The sequence below is a fragment of the Callorhinus ursinus genome, unplaced genomic scaffold (assembly GCF_003265705.2).
Source record: "Callorhinus ursinus isolate GAN/ISIS: 27379988/994484 unplaced genomic scaffold, GSC_fseal_2.0 scaffold18, whole genome shotgun sequence".
Lineage (NCBI taxonomy): Eukaryota > Metazoa > Chordata > Mammalia > Carnivora > Otariidae > Callorhinus > Callorhinus ursinus.
The window spans coordinates 20,867,172-20,879,853 of record NW_027397080.1 but is presented as its reverse complement, the minus strand read 5'-3'; the positions used below and the strand labels follow the sequence as shown (position 1 = coordinate 20,879,853).

The window sequence follows — 12,682 nt, the reverse complement described above, 5'->3', positions numbered from 1 at the left end:
CTCAGTTATCTTTGCATCTGAGGTGCCTAGCACCTAATGCACTCACTAACTGTTGAATATGGGTCACAACGCGCCCATGACCAATTGGTTCACATGAACGAGCCTCAGATCATTTTCAAATTAAAACCTCATCACCGTACCATGTGCCTCTGGGTTCTTACCAAAACTTACCAGTGCAGATGGAGTTGCTCAGTCATTTCTAGACTTTCCTCTCCCCTGTCCTATCTCATGCACCCTTCTTCAGTGACCCAGATTGTCTCCACCAGAGATCGTAACAGAGATGAAGGAGGCAAGCCTGGGCCAGTTAGAGAAAAGGCAGGTAGAAAACAGGTTTGGTCAGTTCCTCTCCCTTCTCTGGCTCCAAGAAGGGTCCAGGTCCCTGGACAAGCATAATGATGTGGCACAAAGTGGAGGAGGGAGACAGCAGCAGGAGGGGCTCAGAGGGACGAGGTCTCTGAGTTGTAGCTGATGGAGCAGAGCTGCAGCTGCAGCAGTCCTAGCCCCTTACGGTGTGACAGGCCAGATTGGGAGCATATCGGGAGTCCTAGCAGCAGAGTGGGGCTACTGGCATGGCCTGAGCCATGACCATGACCAGCCAGATGAGGGGAAGACCTAGCTGGTAAATCAGGAGGGAAGGGTAGGCTTGCCTCTTAGCAATAGGAATTTACACAACAGCAACCCTTTAGTTACAACAGTGAGACTATTTTTGTTTATTTCCAACCTTTATTTTTGTGAAATATTACACATGAAGAAAAGCACATAAAACAAATATATAGTACAACAAATGATTATAAAGCAGACGTCCATGTAATCATCACCGAGGTCGTGAAGTAAACCACTGCCAATACCCGCCCCTCATCTCTTCCAGATTACAAACTCCTTTAGAGGCTACCGGCAGCCAGATTTTTATAATAATCACTTCCTTGCTTTTCTTTATAGTTTTATTGCCTATGAATCACACAGAGAGTCTTTTTTTTTTTTCACACGGAAAGTCTTAAATTGGAACTTTCTCATGTAAATCCTATGACTGAAGACCACAAAGGAGAGCCTCTTTAATGTGGATCCTCATCTTCTTGAGTAAATCTTGGCAGGCTCTGGGGAAATGGTGGCGGATTTGCAGTCTTCGGCATTTGGCAGAGAATGCTGTTTTGAGGCTTCTCTCCCTCATAATGTTTAAGGCACCTGAAGAGCACTGTGAGGGGTGCAAAAATGCACCCCAACCTGAGTCCGCCCCTGGGAGCTTACAGTAGGACCGAGAAAGCATGGATAAACATGACAGAACAGGGAGAGGGCCTGAAGAAATCCTCAGGTGGATGCTATGGGACTTTCAAAGAAACAGAGATTACTTTAGCAGCCAGAAACAGAGCAGGCTTTGTGGAAGAAGTGGCAGTATGCTCATTCATGCATTATTTAGCAAACAGTTTTGAGGGCTGGCAGTGAGCCAGGAAATTAGGTAAAAGGATACAAAAATGAATATGATAAGATCCCTGCCTGCTTATGGCTTAATGGTTTAGTTAGCACAGATACAAATGATTTTAATATAGTATGCTTTAAATACACAGTGTAATAGGAATGATGGGTTGCCTGGGGTTGTCAGGCAAGGCTTAGGAGCTGAGGTCCTCACTAATCCTTGAAGGAGAGAAGAATAGGACTTTGGCAGATAGGGAAGGGAACTGCTGGATCTGCAGAAGCACAGAGGTGGGAAAGGACACAAGGTCAGTGTTGGCAAAAGGTACAGTTTATGGTGGGAAGGAGAGTGGGACTTGATAGGTAGCATGGATGAGCGGGAAAGGTGTTCTAGGCAAGGGGAACAGCATAAGCAGGGACATGGAGGCAAGAAATCATGGTACCTACATGCACGATTCTAGGTAATTCAGTCTAGCTGCAGCACACACATATAAGGTGTGTGATGGAAAGTGTGATGGTTAATTTTAAATGTCAACTTGACTGGACCATAGGGGCCCAGATACTGGGTTGAACATTATTCTGGGTGTACCTGTCTGTGAGGGTGTTTTGGGATAAGATTAACATTTGAATTGTTTTTGAATCTACATAAAGTAGATTGCACTCCCTAATGTGGTGGGCCTCATCCAAGCAGTAGAAGGCCTGACTAGAACAAAAAAGGCTGACCCTCCGTCGAGTAACAGAGATTTTTCCTGGTTTTGGACTCAAACATTGGCTCTTCCTGGGTCTTGAGCCTGCTGACTGTTGGACTGCCACTGAAACATCAGTTCTTGTTCTCAGGCCTGAGGACTTGGACTGGACCCATAATCAGTTCTCTTGAGTCTCAGCTTGTTGACTCACCCTATAGATCTTGGAACCTATCAACCTCTATAATTGTGTGAGTCAATTCCTTTGAATAAATCTTTTTAGATTTAAAAAAATATTTGTCAGAGAGAGAGAGAGAGAGCGAGCACAAGCAGGGGGAGCAGCAGGAGAGGGAGAAGCAGGCTCCCCACTGAGCAAGGAGCCTGATGTGGGACTCGATCCCAGGACCCTGGGATCAGGACCCGAGCCGAAGGCAGACGCTTAACTGACTGAGCCACCTAGCCATCCCAGAATACATCTTTTTAGATAGATAGATACAAACCGATGCAGATCAATCTCTCTCTCCCATTCCTTCTCCCCCTCCCCCTGTTCCTCCTGTTGCCTCTGTTCCTCTGGACAACCCTGACCAATACAGAAGGGAAAGGGAAATAACTTTGGAAAGGCAAGCTGGTGCCAGATGACAGAGGACACAGAATGCCTGGCTAAAGGACTTTGACTTTTATTTTGAAGGCAAAGGAAAAAACACTGGGGTTCCTGAGCCCGAAGGTGACTTAATAGGAGCTGAGATCTAGGAAGGCGAAGGTTGTGCTGTATAAAATGAATTAAAACAGAGATTATCAAAGGAAGCCTCTAGAAATGGGACATTAACTTTGCAGGTGTGGTACCTCTGATGCAGAAAGGTTGGGAGCCCCTGGATGTACAAGGGTGCAGGGGCCCAAAGCAGATAGAGGCACAGAGGAACCCGAACCAGGTGGGAACTGGAGGCATCAGTGGCGCTGATGGGACTTGTGAGTAACTGGAAATTTGGAAATTTGGCGGTGGGAATAGGGACTGGAGGAAGTAGAGATTTGGGAATCATCTAGAAAGTGGTGTCAAGTACCACACTAGGGCACACATGGAGGGGTGGGGTGGCTGAATCTTGCAGTTCCAAGTGACAGGAACCGACTCAACCTGGCTCAGGCAGGAGAGGGAATTTATCAAGTAATGTGACTGAAAACTGAAGTAAGACTAGATCCAAGGGCTGGAACAATGCCGGTGAGCCTTGGTTTGACTGTCTCTTTCTCTCTGCTCTCTTTTTGCCCTCTGTTGTGGTCTCCTTCTCAGGGAATTTCTCTCCTTGCAGTGGGAAGATGGCTGCCAGCAGGGCCATGGTGACATCCAGCCCTCCGCAGAGAGATTCATCAACTGGACAGTTCTGACCAAAGTTCCAGAATTGAATCTCACTGGTTCTCATCAGGTCGTATGCCCATCGCCGAAATGCTGCTATAATTCTCTGACTGGCTAAGCCTGGGTCACATGTCTGTCCCTGAACCTAGGGGTGGAGCCATCTCCTCTAGAGCCACAGGGATTGAGAATTGGGGGCAGGGGCTGCTGCAGGAATGGAAGTGGTGTTACCAGAAGGAGGAATGGACGCCGGTCTGGTAACCACAGGAGAAGGGGAGCTGGAGACCCACGGGCTGTTCCTGCCGTTAGTATGAGTCAGCTGCCAATGGAGGGGCAGTGGGGCGGAGGCCCTAGGGAGTCTGGGGCCTAGGCTGGCCGCAAGGGAAGGGGTAGACTTGGGTCTAGTAGTAACGCTCCTGTCTTTTGGGGCTGTGAAAAGGCTGGGGAGGACCATTTTGACAAAAACCTGACAAGAGAAAAGACAAAGTGCTAAGTGAGTCCTTGTTCTCAGAATAAAGGCAGGAAAAGCCAAGCAGTTGGGTGACACCCCATCAAGATATTGTCGCTAATAGAAAGGGCAGATACTGTCTGGGGACATTCATGGGATTGTGAGAGGGGATGAAAGAAAGGTCACTGCCAACTGGCCTTGCAGAGGGAGAAAACACAACCATTTTTCCTCAAGTTTAAAAAACCAAGCTGATGCATTTTACAATAGTCAAAAAGTTACAGTAGCCAAAAACAACCTAAATTCCTTTAGTAGATTGATTAGATATAGATTGTAATGCCCATACAGTAGAATATGACCTTTAAAAATGATGTTTCATTTGAGATGGAAAGATATTCACAATGTAGTTTTGAAAGAGAAAAACAGTACAGTTTTTGTGCAATTAATGTGTATACACCTCTCTCCATCTCTATGTATCTGGAAATATGTACACCAAAATGTTAATATTTTGTATCAGTAGGGATAGGACCACAGCTGAAGCTTATCTTCTGATTTCTCTATAATCACCTTCTGGGTAGTATGATCAATTAGAGCCAGCCCCTTGGGTCCACTGCCACTGCCTGGCTTGGCAACTTTGGGCAAGTTCCTTAACACTTCTGAGCCTCAGTTCATTCATCAATAAATGGTAATGGTTCTTAACTGATAGAGTAGTTGTGAGCATTACATTAGCTACTATTACATGCAAAGCTGTTAGCGACATGCTTATAGTAAACACTCAAAAATGTAGTTATTTTTCTTGTGCAATTGAAAAACTCAGAAGAAAATATATCGGATGTATTGGAAAGAGGTGTCTTTGTTGGCCAAATAGCTGTGGTAGTCACCAATAAATGAAGTATTATTAAGATAAGCGATTTTCCTGTAACACTGGGAAACATCTGAGACTAAGATTGAGAGTTCCTATTCTCCCAAAGCCTGCACACTAGCAGGGAAGACAGATGATAAACGGGTGCTGTGAGGATAGGGTGATCAGGAAGGCAGAGACATTTGAAGGCTGAGAGCCAACCAAAGGCTGCTAAAGAAGAGGAAGCCAGGGGAAACAGAGTGCGAGGCCCTGTAGCAGGGAGGAAGTCCCGCAACCAAAAGACTGCCGAAGTGACTGGAGCGAGGGACAGTGTGGTGTAGGCAGATGAGAAGCGTGGCGCGCCACGAAGGACCCAATGCAGGCTTGGAAGGGGGGTGATCTCAGGCAAGTCATTGCCTGCAAGCAAGTCAAAGCCTCCGTCTTTTTTTTTTTTTTTAGCCTCCGTCTTTTTTTGCAAAATAGGGATGATAATACTTTGCCTCAGAAGGTTGAAAGGAACGAAAGCATTGTTAGTGGCAGCGCTTTGCAAATAACTGTTTGTAGCAAACACAACCGTCGGAGAAAGAGGGGCAAAGCTTAGCAGCGAACTAGCGAGCCGTGCCGATTGGCGCGTGCGCGGTAACCGGGCAGAGCCAGGGCGGGGGATGAACTCGGGCCCCGCCTCCAACCGTTCTGCCTGGACTCGCCTCCGGGCCCCGCCCACTTCCGCGGGCACCCAACCCTGCGTTTCCTGCGTGCTGACGTCAGGCGCGTGCCCCTGTCCGGCAGCCGAGGAGACCCCGCGCAGTGCTGCCAACGCCCCGGCGGAGAAGCTGAGGTGAGTGCGGGGCCCGAGGCTCCCGGCGGGAGCGGCTCCCCCACCGTCCCGTCCCCGCCGCGCGGTCCCCGGCCTCACCCCGTCCGCGGGGACACCCCGCCTCTGGGATCCCGGGAACCCTGGGAGTGTGGGGCGCGGGGAAGGGTGTCCGACTCGCGCGGCGCCGTCCGGGGAGCGCGGGTCCGGGTTCTGTCGGGGAGCGGAGGGGAGAGGGTGGCGGCGGGGCAGGCGGGGGCGCTGGGCCGCCGAGAGGTGCGCGGCCCGGGCGCGGGGTGCCGACCTGAGGGCGCGGGCGGGGCCGGGCTGTCACCGGGAGCGGCGGAAGGAAGGGGTCACACCCATCCCGGCCGCCTGGGGCCCCCTCCCCCCCCCCGGCCCGGCCCCGCGGGCTCCGAGGACGGGTGGCGGGTCTGGGCGCGGAGGGCCGGGGCCGCGGAGCCGCTTGCGGGTGGCTCGGGCTCCCGGGCCGGGTCTGTCCCCTGCGCCCCGGCTTGGACTTCCTGCTTCTCCGGGCGCCGCCGCGGACATTTTGCGGCGGGCGGGGGGAGGGGAGCGGAATCGCTAGCGCGGCGGGGAAGTGGCGGCCGGGGAGGGGGCGGCTCGCGGACTGCCCCGGGCTGTGCCTGCGACGCGCTTCCCTCCGCAGCCCAGCGGCCCGGCGCGCGGTGTGGCGGACCAGGTCGCTGTTTCTCCAGGCTCCTTTATTCCGGCCTTAGATTGAGTTCCTAGCACCATTTCCGTTTGCTTCTCCAATTCTCCTTGCCTATTCAGCTGAAGCTTCCCTTTCAGGGAATTACCTAACCACCTCTCGAAACTGTCGTTCTGCCGCTTGTTTAATTCCTCTTATAAGGGTGAGATTTTCTTTGTTCATTTGTTTTTTCCTCCCCTTTAAGTCCAAGAGAAATGCAGTGTGGAGGATTACGTCATCTCAATATAAGGGGTGAGAGTTTAACTCCTACAAGTCAGGGACTCACCGAATGAAGACAGCGTTTTGCAGACTCAGTTGGGCACTCAGTGGCACATCCTGCCTGCTTCCCAACGCATCGTGTTTGAAATCTTTTGGCTGTCTCAAAGGCATCTAAAAGCCAGGAAGGTTTAAAATCTCAAGATTAGTTTGTGCCAGGGATAAGACAGCATCTACAGCCACTTGTGTAGGCAGTAACTTTAAAGATCTTGTTGTAGTCCAAGGCAGTGATTTGTGAGAGTGTATCTTTGGTCAAAATGACTTTTTCAGACTGTTTTAACTTCTCCCTTATGACTTAACTGATGCACAGTACAGACCTAAGTTGGCTCACGTGCGCTTTTTGTGGCAAGGGTGTGGTGGAAAGAGAATCAGTTCATTTTAGGCCTTACCTTTGCTTGCTAGATAATTTAATTTTGTAATTAAAAACGAATTTCGGATTTTTAACCAAAAACACTTAAGTAACATTTTCAGACTTTTGGGATCACAGTATTGGTTCCCCAGAATATTACACACACCCTCAATTGTATATCCTTCATTGATTACAGGGTTATAGCACAGAAAAATGTTAGCATTGTAAAGCAAATGAATCCCATTGTGTAATGGCATTGTAATAAGGGTAGTTCATGTTGAAACAAGTACTTTCCTATTGTTTTTCTTTAGAGAGAACATTGCTTGTTAAGAAACACTTAAAAGAAGTGGTAGGTTTAAATCAACTTTTTGTGGTGTGTAGGTGTTGTAGATGATTGGATAGGTATTGAGCTTGGATCTTCTGAAATACATCTGTCATAATGGAGTATTTTGTTTTAAACACACTCCCTGCTGCCTTATTTCTTGAGACTTCTACATTTAAGAAGTTTAAATATACATACATCAATTTGCATCTTTCCTTTTAAAATACAGCAGAATGGAAAAAAATATATAGCAGAATGGTTTTAATTTACAGTTTTTAAACTGAGGCAAGGAGATAAGAGATTGATATAGTTAACTGAGTATTAAAAATGAGCTGTGTTCTAGTAATTTCTAGACCCAGAAGGTATCACATCTTCTTAAAATGTTTTCTGATACTAACCAAAACCTGTACTCAGTTAAACTTAGTTTTTCGTGAATCTAAGGCCCATGTTACAGCAGCGGAGGTCAGGGGGCTTAAATCAAACATCTGTAAAATTCTTAAAGCCCAACGAGACCAAATCTTGACATTTTCTGTTAATTTCAAGATTGGTTTTCCTTTATTCAGATACTTTTTCTGCTTAGAACTTTATGGTCTATTAGAAAAGCATTTCTAGTTATTTTTAAGATGGTTACACTAATAAAACGTTTTGATTCAAGAGCTGTCACATTTGGAAAACTTTGAAGTATAATTTATTGTGCCTGTCTGGGAGTAGTATTTATAGGCATTTTTTGGGAGTAAAAGTCATATTGTCCTTTTATTTCTAGATACATTTTGGATGCATTTCTTTAGTGTTTTTAGGGTCTTTTTGAGAGGATAAGGAACACAATGAGAAGCACTTCAGTCTATAAGGGTTAGGGAGGGATTACTATTTTGTTAACTTAGGTCCCATGAATAGTTCCATGTGTCCTCCTATATTAAAGGGCTTCATTCTGGGCTTTTATGATAATGCCTTATTCATTGTTCTCTTTCAAAACTATTAGTGTCCCCCACCAGAATGTAAGTGATATGAGGGCGGGACTTTGACGTGGCATGGTCACCCCTGTATCCCTACCACCTAGAATAGTGCCAGATATGTAGTAGGTCTCAAGAAATGTTTGTCAAATGAATGAATTTAATGATGTCTGAGGGTTAACATTTTCTCTTTCTGCATATTCCATAGGCTTGTTTACTGTGTTTCCTGAGACCTGTGCTTGGTCAGCCACATCCGTGTTCAGGCTCATTGAAGTGATGATTACTAATCTACTCTTGCTTGGTCTTATCCATCTGTATGTCCAGTGTCTTCCATAGCTGTACTGCCCGGACTGTTCACCAGAGCTTAGAAAGTTTTTTCTGATGACCAGTTCTTATTTAGACTTTCATGTTTGCTTCTTTCCTCTCTTTCGTTTGCTATAGCAGCTTATTTTTGCCACTTTTTCCACTCTGCTCAACAGTATCAGATTCCTGGTCATGTTATGCTTTGTCCCTTACCAGTTTCTACTTTTAGTTACTCATCCTTTCAGCCCAAGATATTTTTGCTAAAGCAGTTTTCATTACTTGTTATTTCAGTTATGTCTGCTACTGCTTCTGTTATAATTCTTGGATGTTAAAACTCTTCTTCACTAGTTGCCCCTGGGACATTGGTCTCAGAATGCTTATTGCATGAAGTTAAAACCAGGTTTTTTTTTTTTTTTTTAGGATTTTATTCTTAAGTAATCTCTACACCCAGTGTGGAGCTCGAACTTACAACCCCAAGATCAAGAGTTGCACACTTTACCGAGTGAGCCAGCCAGGCACCCCACTAAACCAGGTGTTTTCCTCCTTTAAAAAAATATTGTAGAGGCGCCTGGGTGGCTCAGGCGGTTAAGCGTCTGATTCTTGATTTTGGCTCAGATCATGATCTCATGGTGGTGAGATTGAGCCACATGTGGGGCTCCGCGGTCGGTGCCCAGTCTGCTTCAGATTCTCTCTTCCTCTACCCCTTCTCCCTCTTTCATGCATGCACACGCTGTCTCTCAGATAAATAAAATAAAACATGACAAAAAATACTGTAGAGAAATATTTTTCAAATATTTAGCTATTAGCTGAAGTCCAAAATAGTTTCTAATATAGGAAAGAACTGTATACTCACCGGTAATTGGCAGTTGGTTGCCTCTGTTGCTCACTCAGCTCTTTAACTCGTGCATCATTTTCTCCAAAAGCAAGCCATTCTGATTTGCCATTTTATTTAATTAATTAATTTATTTTTAAAGATTTTTTATTTATTTGACAGAGAAAGACACAGCGAGAGAGGGAATACAAGCAGGGGGAGTGGGAGAAGGAGAAGCAGGCTTCCCGCCGAGCAGGGAGCCCGACCTGGGCTCTATCCCAGTACCCTGGGATCATGACCTGAGCCGAAGGCAGACGCTTAACGACTGAGCCACCCAGGCGCCCCGTGATTTGCCATTTTATTTCTCTCTTGAGAGCTGTACTGCTAGTATCATAATTAAAGGTGTAGACTCTGGAACCAGACTGCCTGGGTTCAAATCCTGCATTTACTATCAATGTGCAGTCTAAGTAATGTCTTTGTGACTCAGGTTTACCTTCTGTAAAATAGGGCCAGCAATCGTCCGTACCTCACAGTGTTGTTATGAGAATCAAATCAGTTAATCTATGTAAAGTATTTAAGACAATTCACTGGCACATACTAAGTACTCTATAGATGTGTTGTTATTATTACAACTTCTCTCAGGCCCTCATGTTTGAGAAGCTGGGTTTTCCCCCCAAATCAAAATTAAAACAAATTTGTTTTCAAATCAAAATTTTAATAACCACCCCTCCCCCAGATTAATCTCATGAAACCATAAAAATTATTAAATGGAGATTGTTACCTGCTTTAAATTTTTGTCTGCTATCTTAACGAGTGTTACATAAACGAGTGTGTAGAGTCAGATACAGTGTGTGGACTATGGATCAGCAGCATAAGATCACCTTGGAGTTCCATCCCAGTCCCACTGAATCAGAATCTGCATTTTAATAAGACACCCACATGATTTTTATGCACATTAAAGTTTGAAGCATCCTCTTTAGACTGCTAGAGTGATGTCTTAAGGAATTTCAGAAACAGCAGTTGGGTGCTTTATTTTTATTTTTCCTCCTACTTAAGTATGAACTGGTTTCTTTTAGGCACTGTAGCAGTATGTATTGCAAGGATCCTAATCTGAAAGTGGGTGAAACCGGTTTGGCTTTTAAAAAGAAGTGAGTTACAGTGTCTTGCCTACTGTGTAGAATCGCCCCATGTCTGTGCTCACTATCAGGAATGTAAAGTTGTTAAAGTACTGTTTACCGCTTAGTACTAACTAATCTTAAGTTCTAGTTTAGAATATCAGTTACACTTTTGAACTCAAATGACGTTTTATTGAAAACATTGTTATGAAGGATAATTCCTGTAATTGTTGGTTATGAAAACAGGTGAACTACAAAGCTGGCATTTAGCTGGTGAAATATAACAAATCTTTTCTGTTTTCTTTCCTGAAATCATATTTCTAATCTCAAGGGAAAATATTGATAACTAAAATCTAGTCTTATTTAGCTACCATCCTTTTTTTAAAGGACTAGATTGAATTTTTCTCTAATAACTTTTCCTTAAACTGTTTGGTGTAGGAAAAATCCACCAGTAACTATCCTTGTGCACTATATGCTTTAGAGTAGTGTTTTCTAATCCTTTTCAAATCAAGGCAGATGTAGAAAAGTGTTCATATGCCACACTGAAGTGAATGGATGAGGCTCCTCTTGGCTGGCTAGACATGTTGCAGACCCCAGGAAAGTTGGGGGAGCAGTGTCTCAGGCACTCTTGTGTCCGTCCATTCTGTTTCAGGTGGCAATATGAAGCTGTCTGGTGTTGGATGTTAAGGCACAGCCATCCTTTTCAGCTAAAAAGATTATCACTGCTGCTCCTTGTGGGAAGAGAAGAGATTGAGAACAGACCAAATGAAGAGAAAATGAAACCAGGGGGGAGAGATGGAGGTAGAATACAAGGAGGCTGTTAATTCTTGTTAAGGAGTATGAGAAGAAGATTGCTTGTAGAAGAAAGCATAAGTGAGGTTTCAGCCACAATCCATTTGTTTTGTTGATAGGCAGTTTAAGAGTATTTGTATATTTTGGTTTGCTTTGAAATCTGTTTAAAAGCAGATGAAGAGCTGGGGCGCCTGGGTGGCTCATTGGTTAAGTGTCTGCCTTTGGCTCAGGTCATGGTCCCAGGGTTCCAGGGAGCCTACTTCTCCCTCTCCCCCTGCTTGTGCTCTCTTTCTGTTGCTCTCTAATAAATAAATAAAATCTTAAAATAAATAAAATAAAATCTTAAAAATAAAAACAGATGAAGGGGCGCCTGCGTGGCTCAGTCGTTAAGCGTCTGCCTTCAGCTCAGGTCATGATCCCAGGGTCCTGGGTCCTGGGATCGAGTCCCACATCCGGCTCTCTGCTCAGCGGGAAGCCTACTTTTCCCTCTCCCACTCCTCCTTGTGTTCCCTCTCTCACTCTCTCTCTCTTTTTTAAAATCTTAAAAAAAAAAAAAAGATGAAGAGGAATGAGAAGTAATTCAATAAAGTTTTTTAGCAAGTAATTGTTGGTGTTTGTGGGATTTTCATTATACAACCTATTTTTGTAGCGACTAGTACTTATTTCACTAGCTGCATGCTGCTTGAGAGGAGCTTGATTTTAGAATCTTTTGAAGTGGAATTAAACCATCTATATATCACTCATTGATTCCCAGAAAACCATATTTTTATTATGGAATTTAAGATTAACGGGTTTTAAATAAGCTAGTAGATTTTATTTATTTTTAAAAATATTTTATTTTTAGGGAGAGAGAGTGCAGCTGACCCTGGGGGGAGGGACAGAGGCAGAGGGAGAGAGAGGGAATTTCAAGCAGAATCCACGCTGAGCATGGAGCCTGATGCAGGGCTCAGTCTCACCACCCTGAGATCATGACCTGAGCCAAAATCAAGAGTCCAAAGCTCAACCACCCAGGCACCTCAAACTATTAGATTTTAGAATGTAAATTTTCATTTATCGGATAACTAGAGAAAAAAATGAATAGTTCTGTGAATATTAGAGTGCTAGGGTTTAAATCAATATCTCATGCCCTCATTTGTTTCAGAAAGTGTCCAAATAGAATAAACAGTACAAAATATAAGCTATGGAAATGTTTGAATTATTTTAGGTCATATTATTTATTTGCTGTGGTCACCACGGGGCCAAAGGGAATGTTAGATCATTCTGAGGGTTCCTAAACCAGTAGTAATGGGGGTAGGGGATAATTTTATTTATTTTTTTAAAAAGATTTTTATTTATTTATTTGAGAGAGAATGAGAGATAGCACGAGAGGGAAGAGGGTCAGAGGTAGAAGCAGACTCCCTGCTGAGGGACTTGATCCCGGGACTCCAGGATCATGACCTGAGCCGAAGGCAGTCGCTTAACCAACCGAGCCACCCAGGCGCCCGGGGATAATTTTAATTTTAGGAGTAATGCCTGTGTTT

General features: G+C 44.8%; 1 protein-coding gene across 3 annotated transcripts in view; it reads left to right on the top strand.

Moving 5' to 3' along the window:
- Positions 1 to 5,436: 5,436 nt before the first annotated feature.
- The window catches only part of CDC42 (cell division cycle 42), a 48,701-nt gene continuing 41,455 nt past the window's right edge, over positions 5,437 to 12,682 (top strand). The window contains exon 1 of one of the 3 annotated variants that reach the window (XM_073903224.1): positions 5,437 to 5,556. The gene's annotated coding sequence lies outside the window, so the exon portion shown is untranslated. Of the gene's footprint in view, positions 5,557 to 6,168; positions 6,408 to 12,682 lie in introns of those variants that run through there. The other 2 variants (XM_025855704.2, XM_073903225.1) reach the window with 2 other exon arrangements.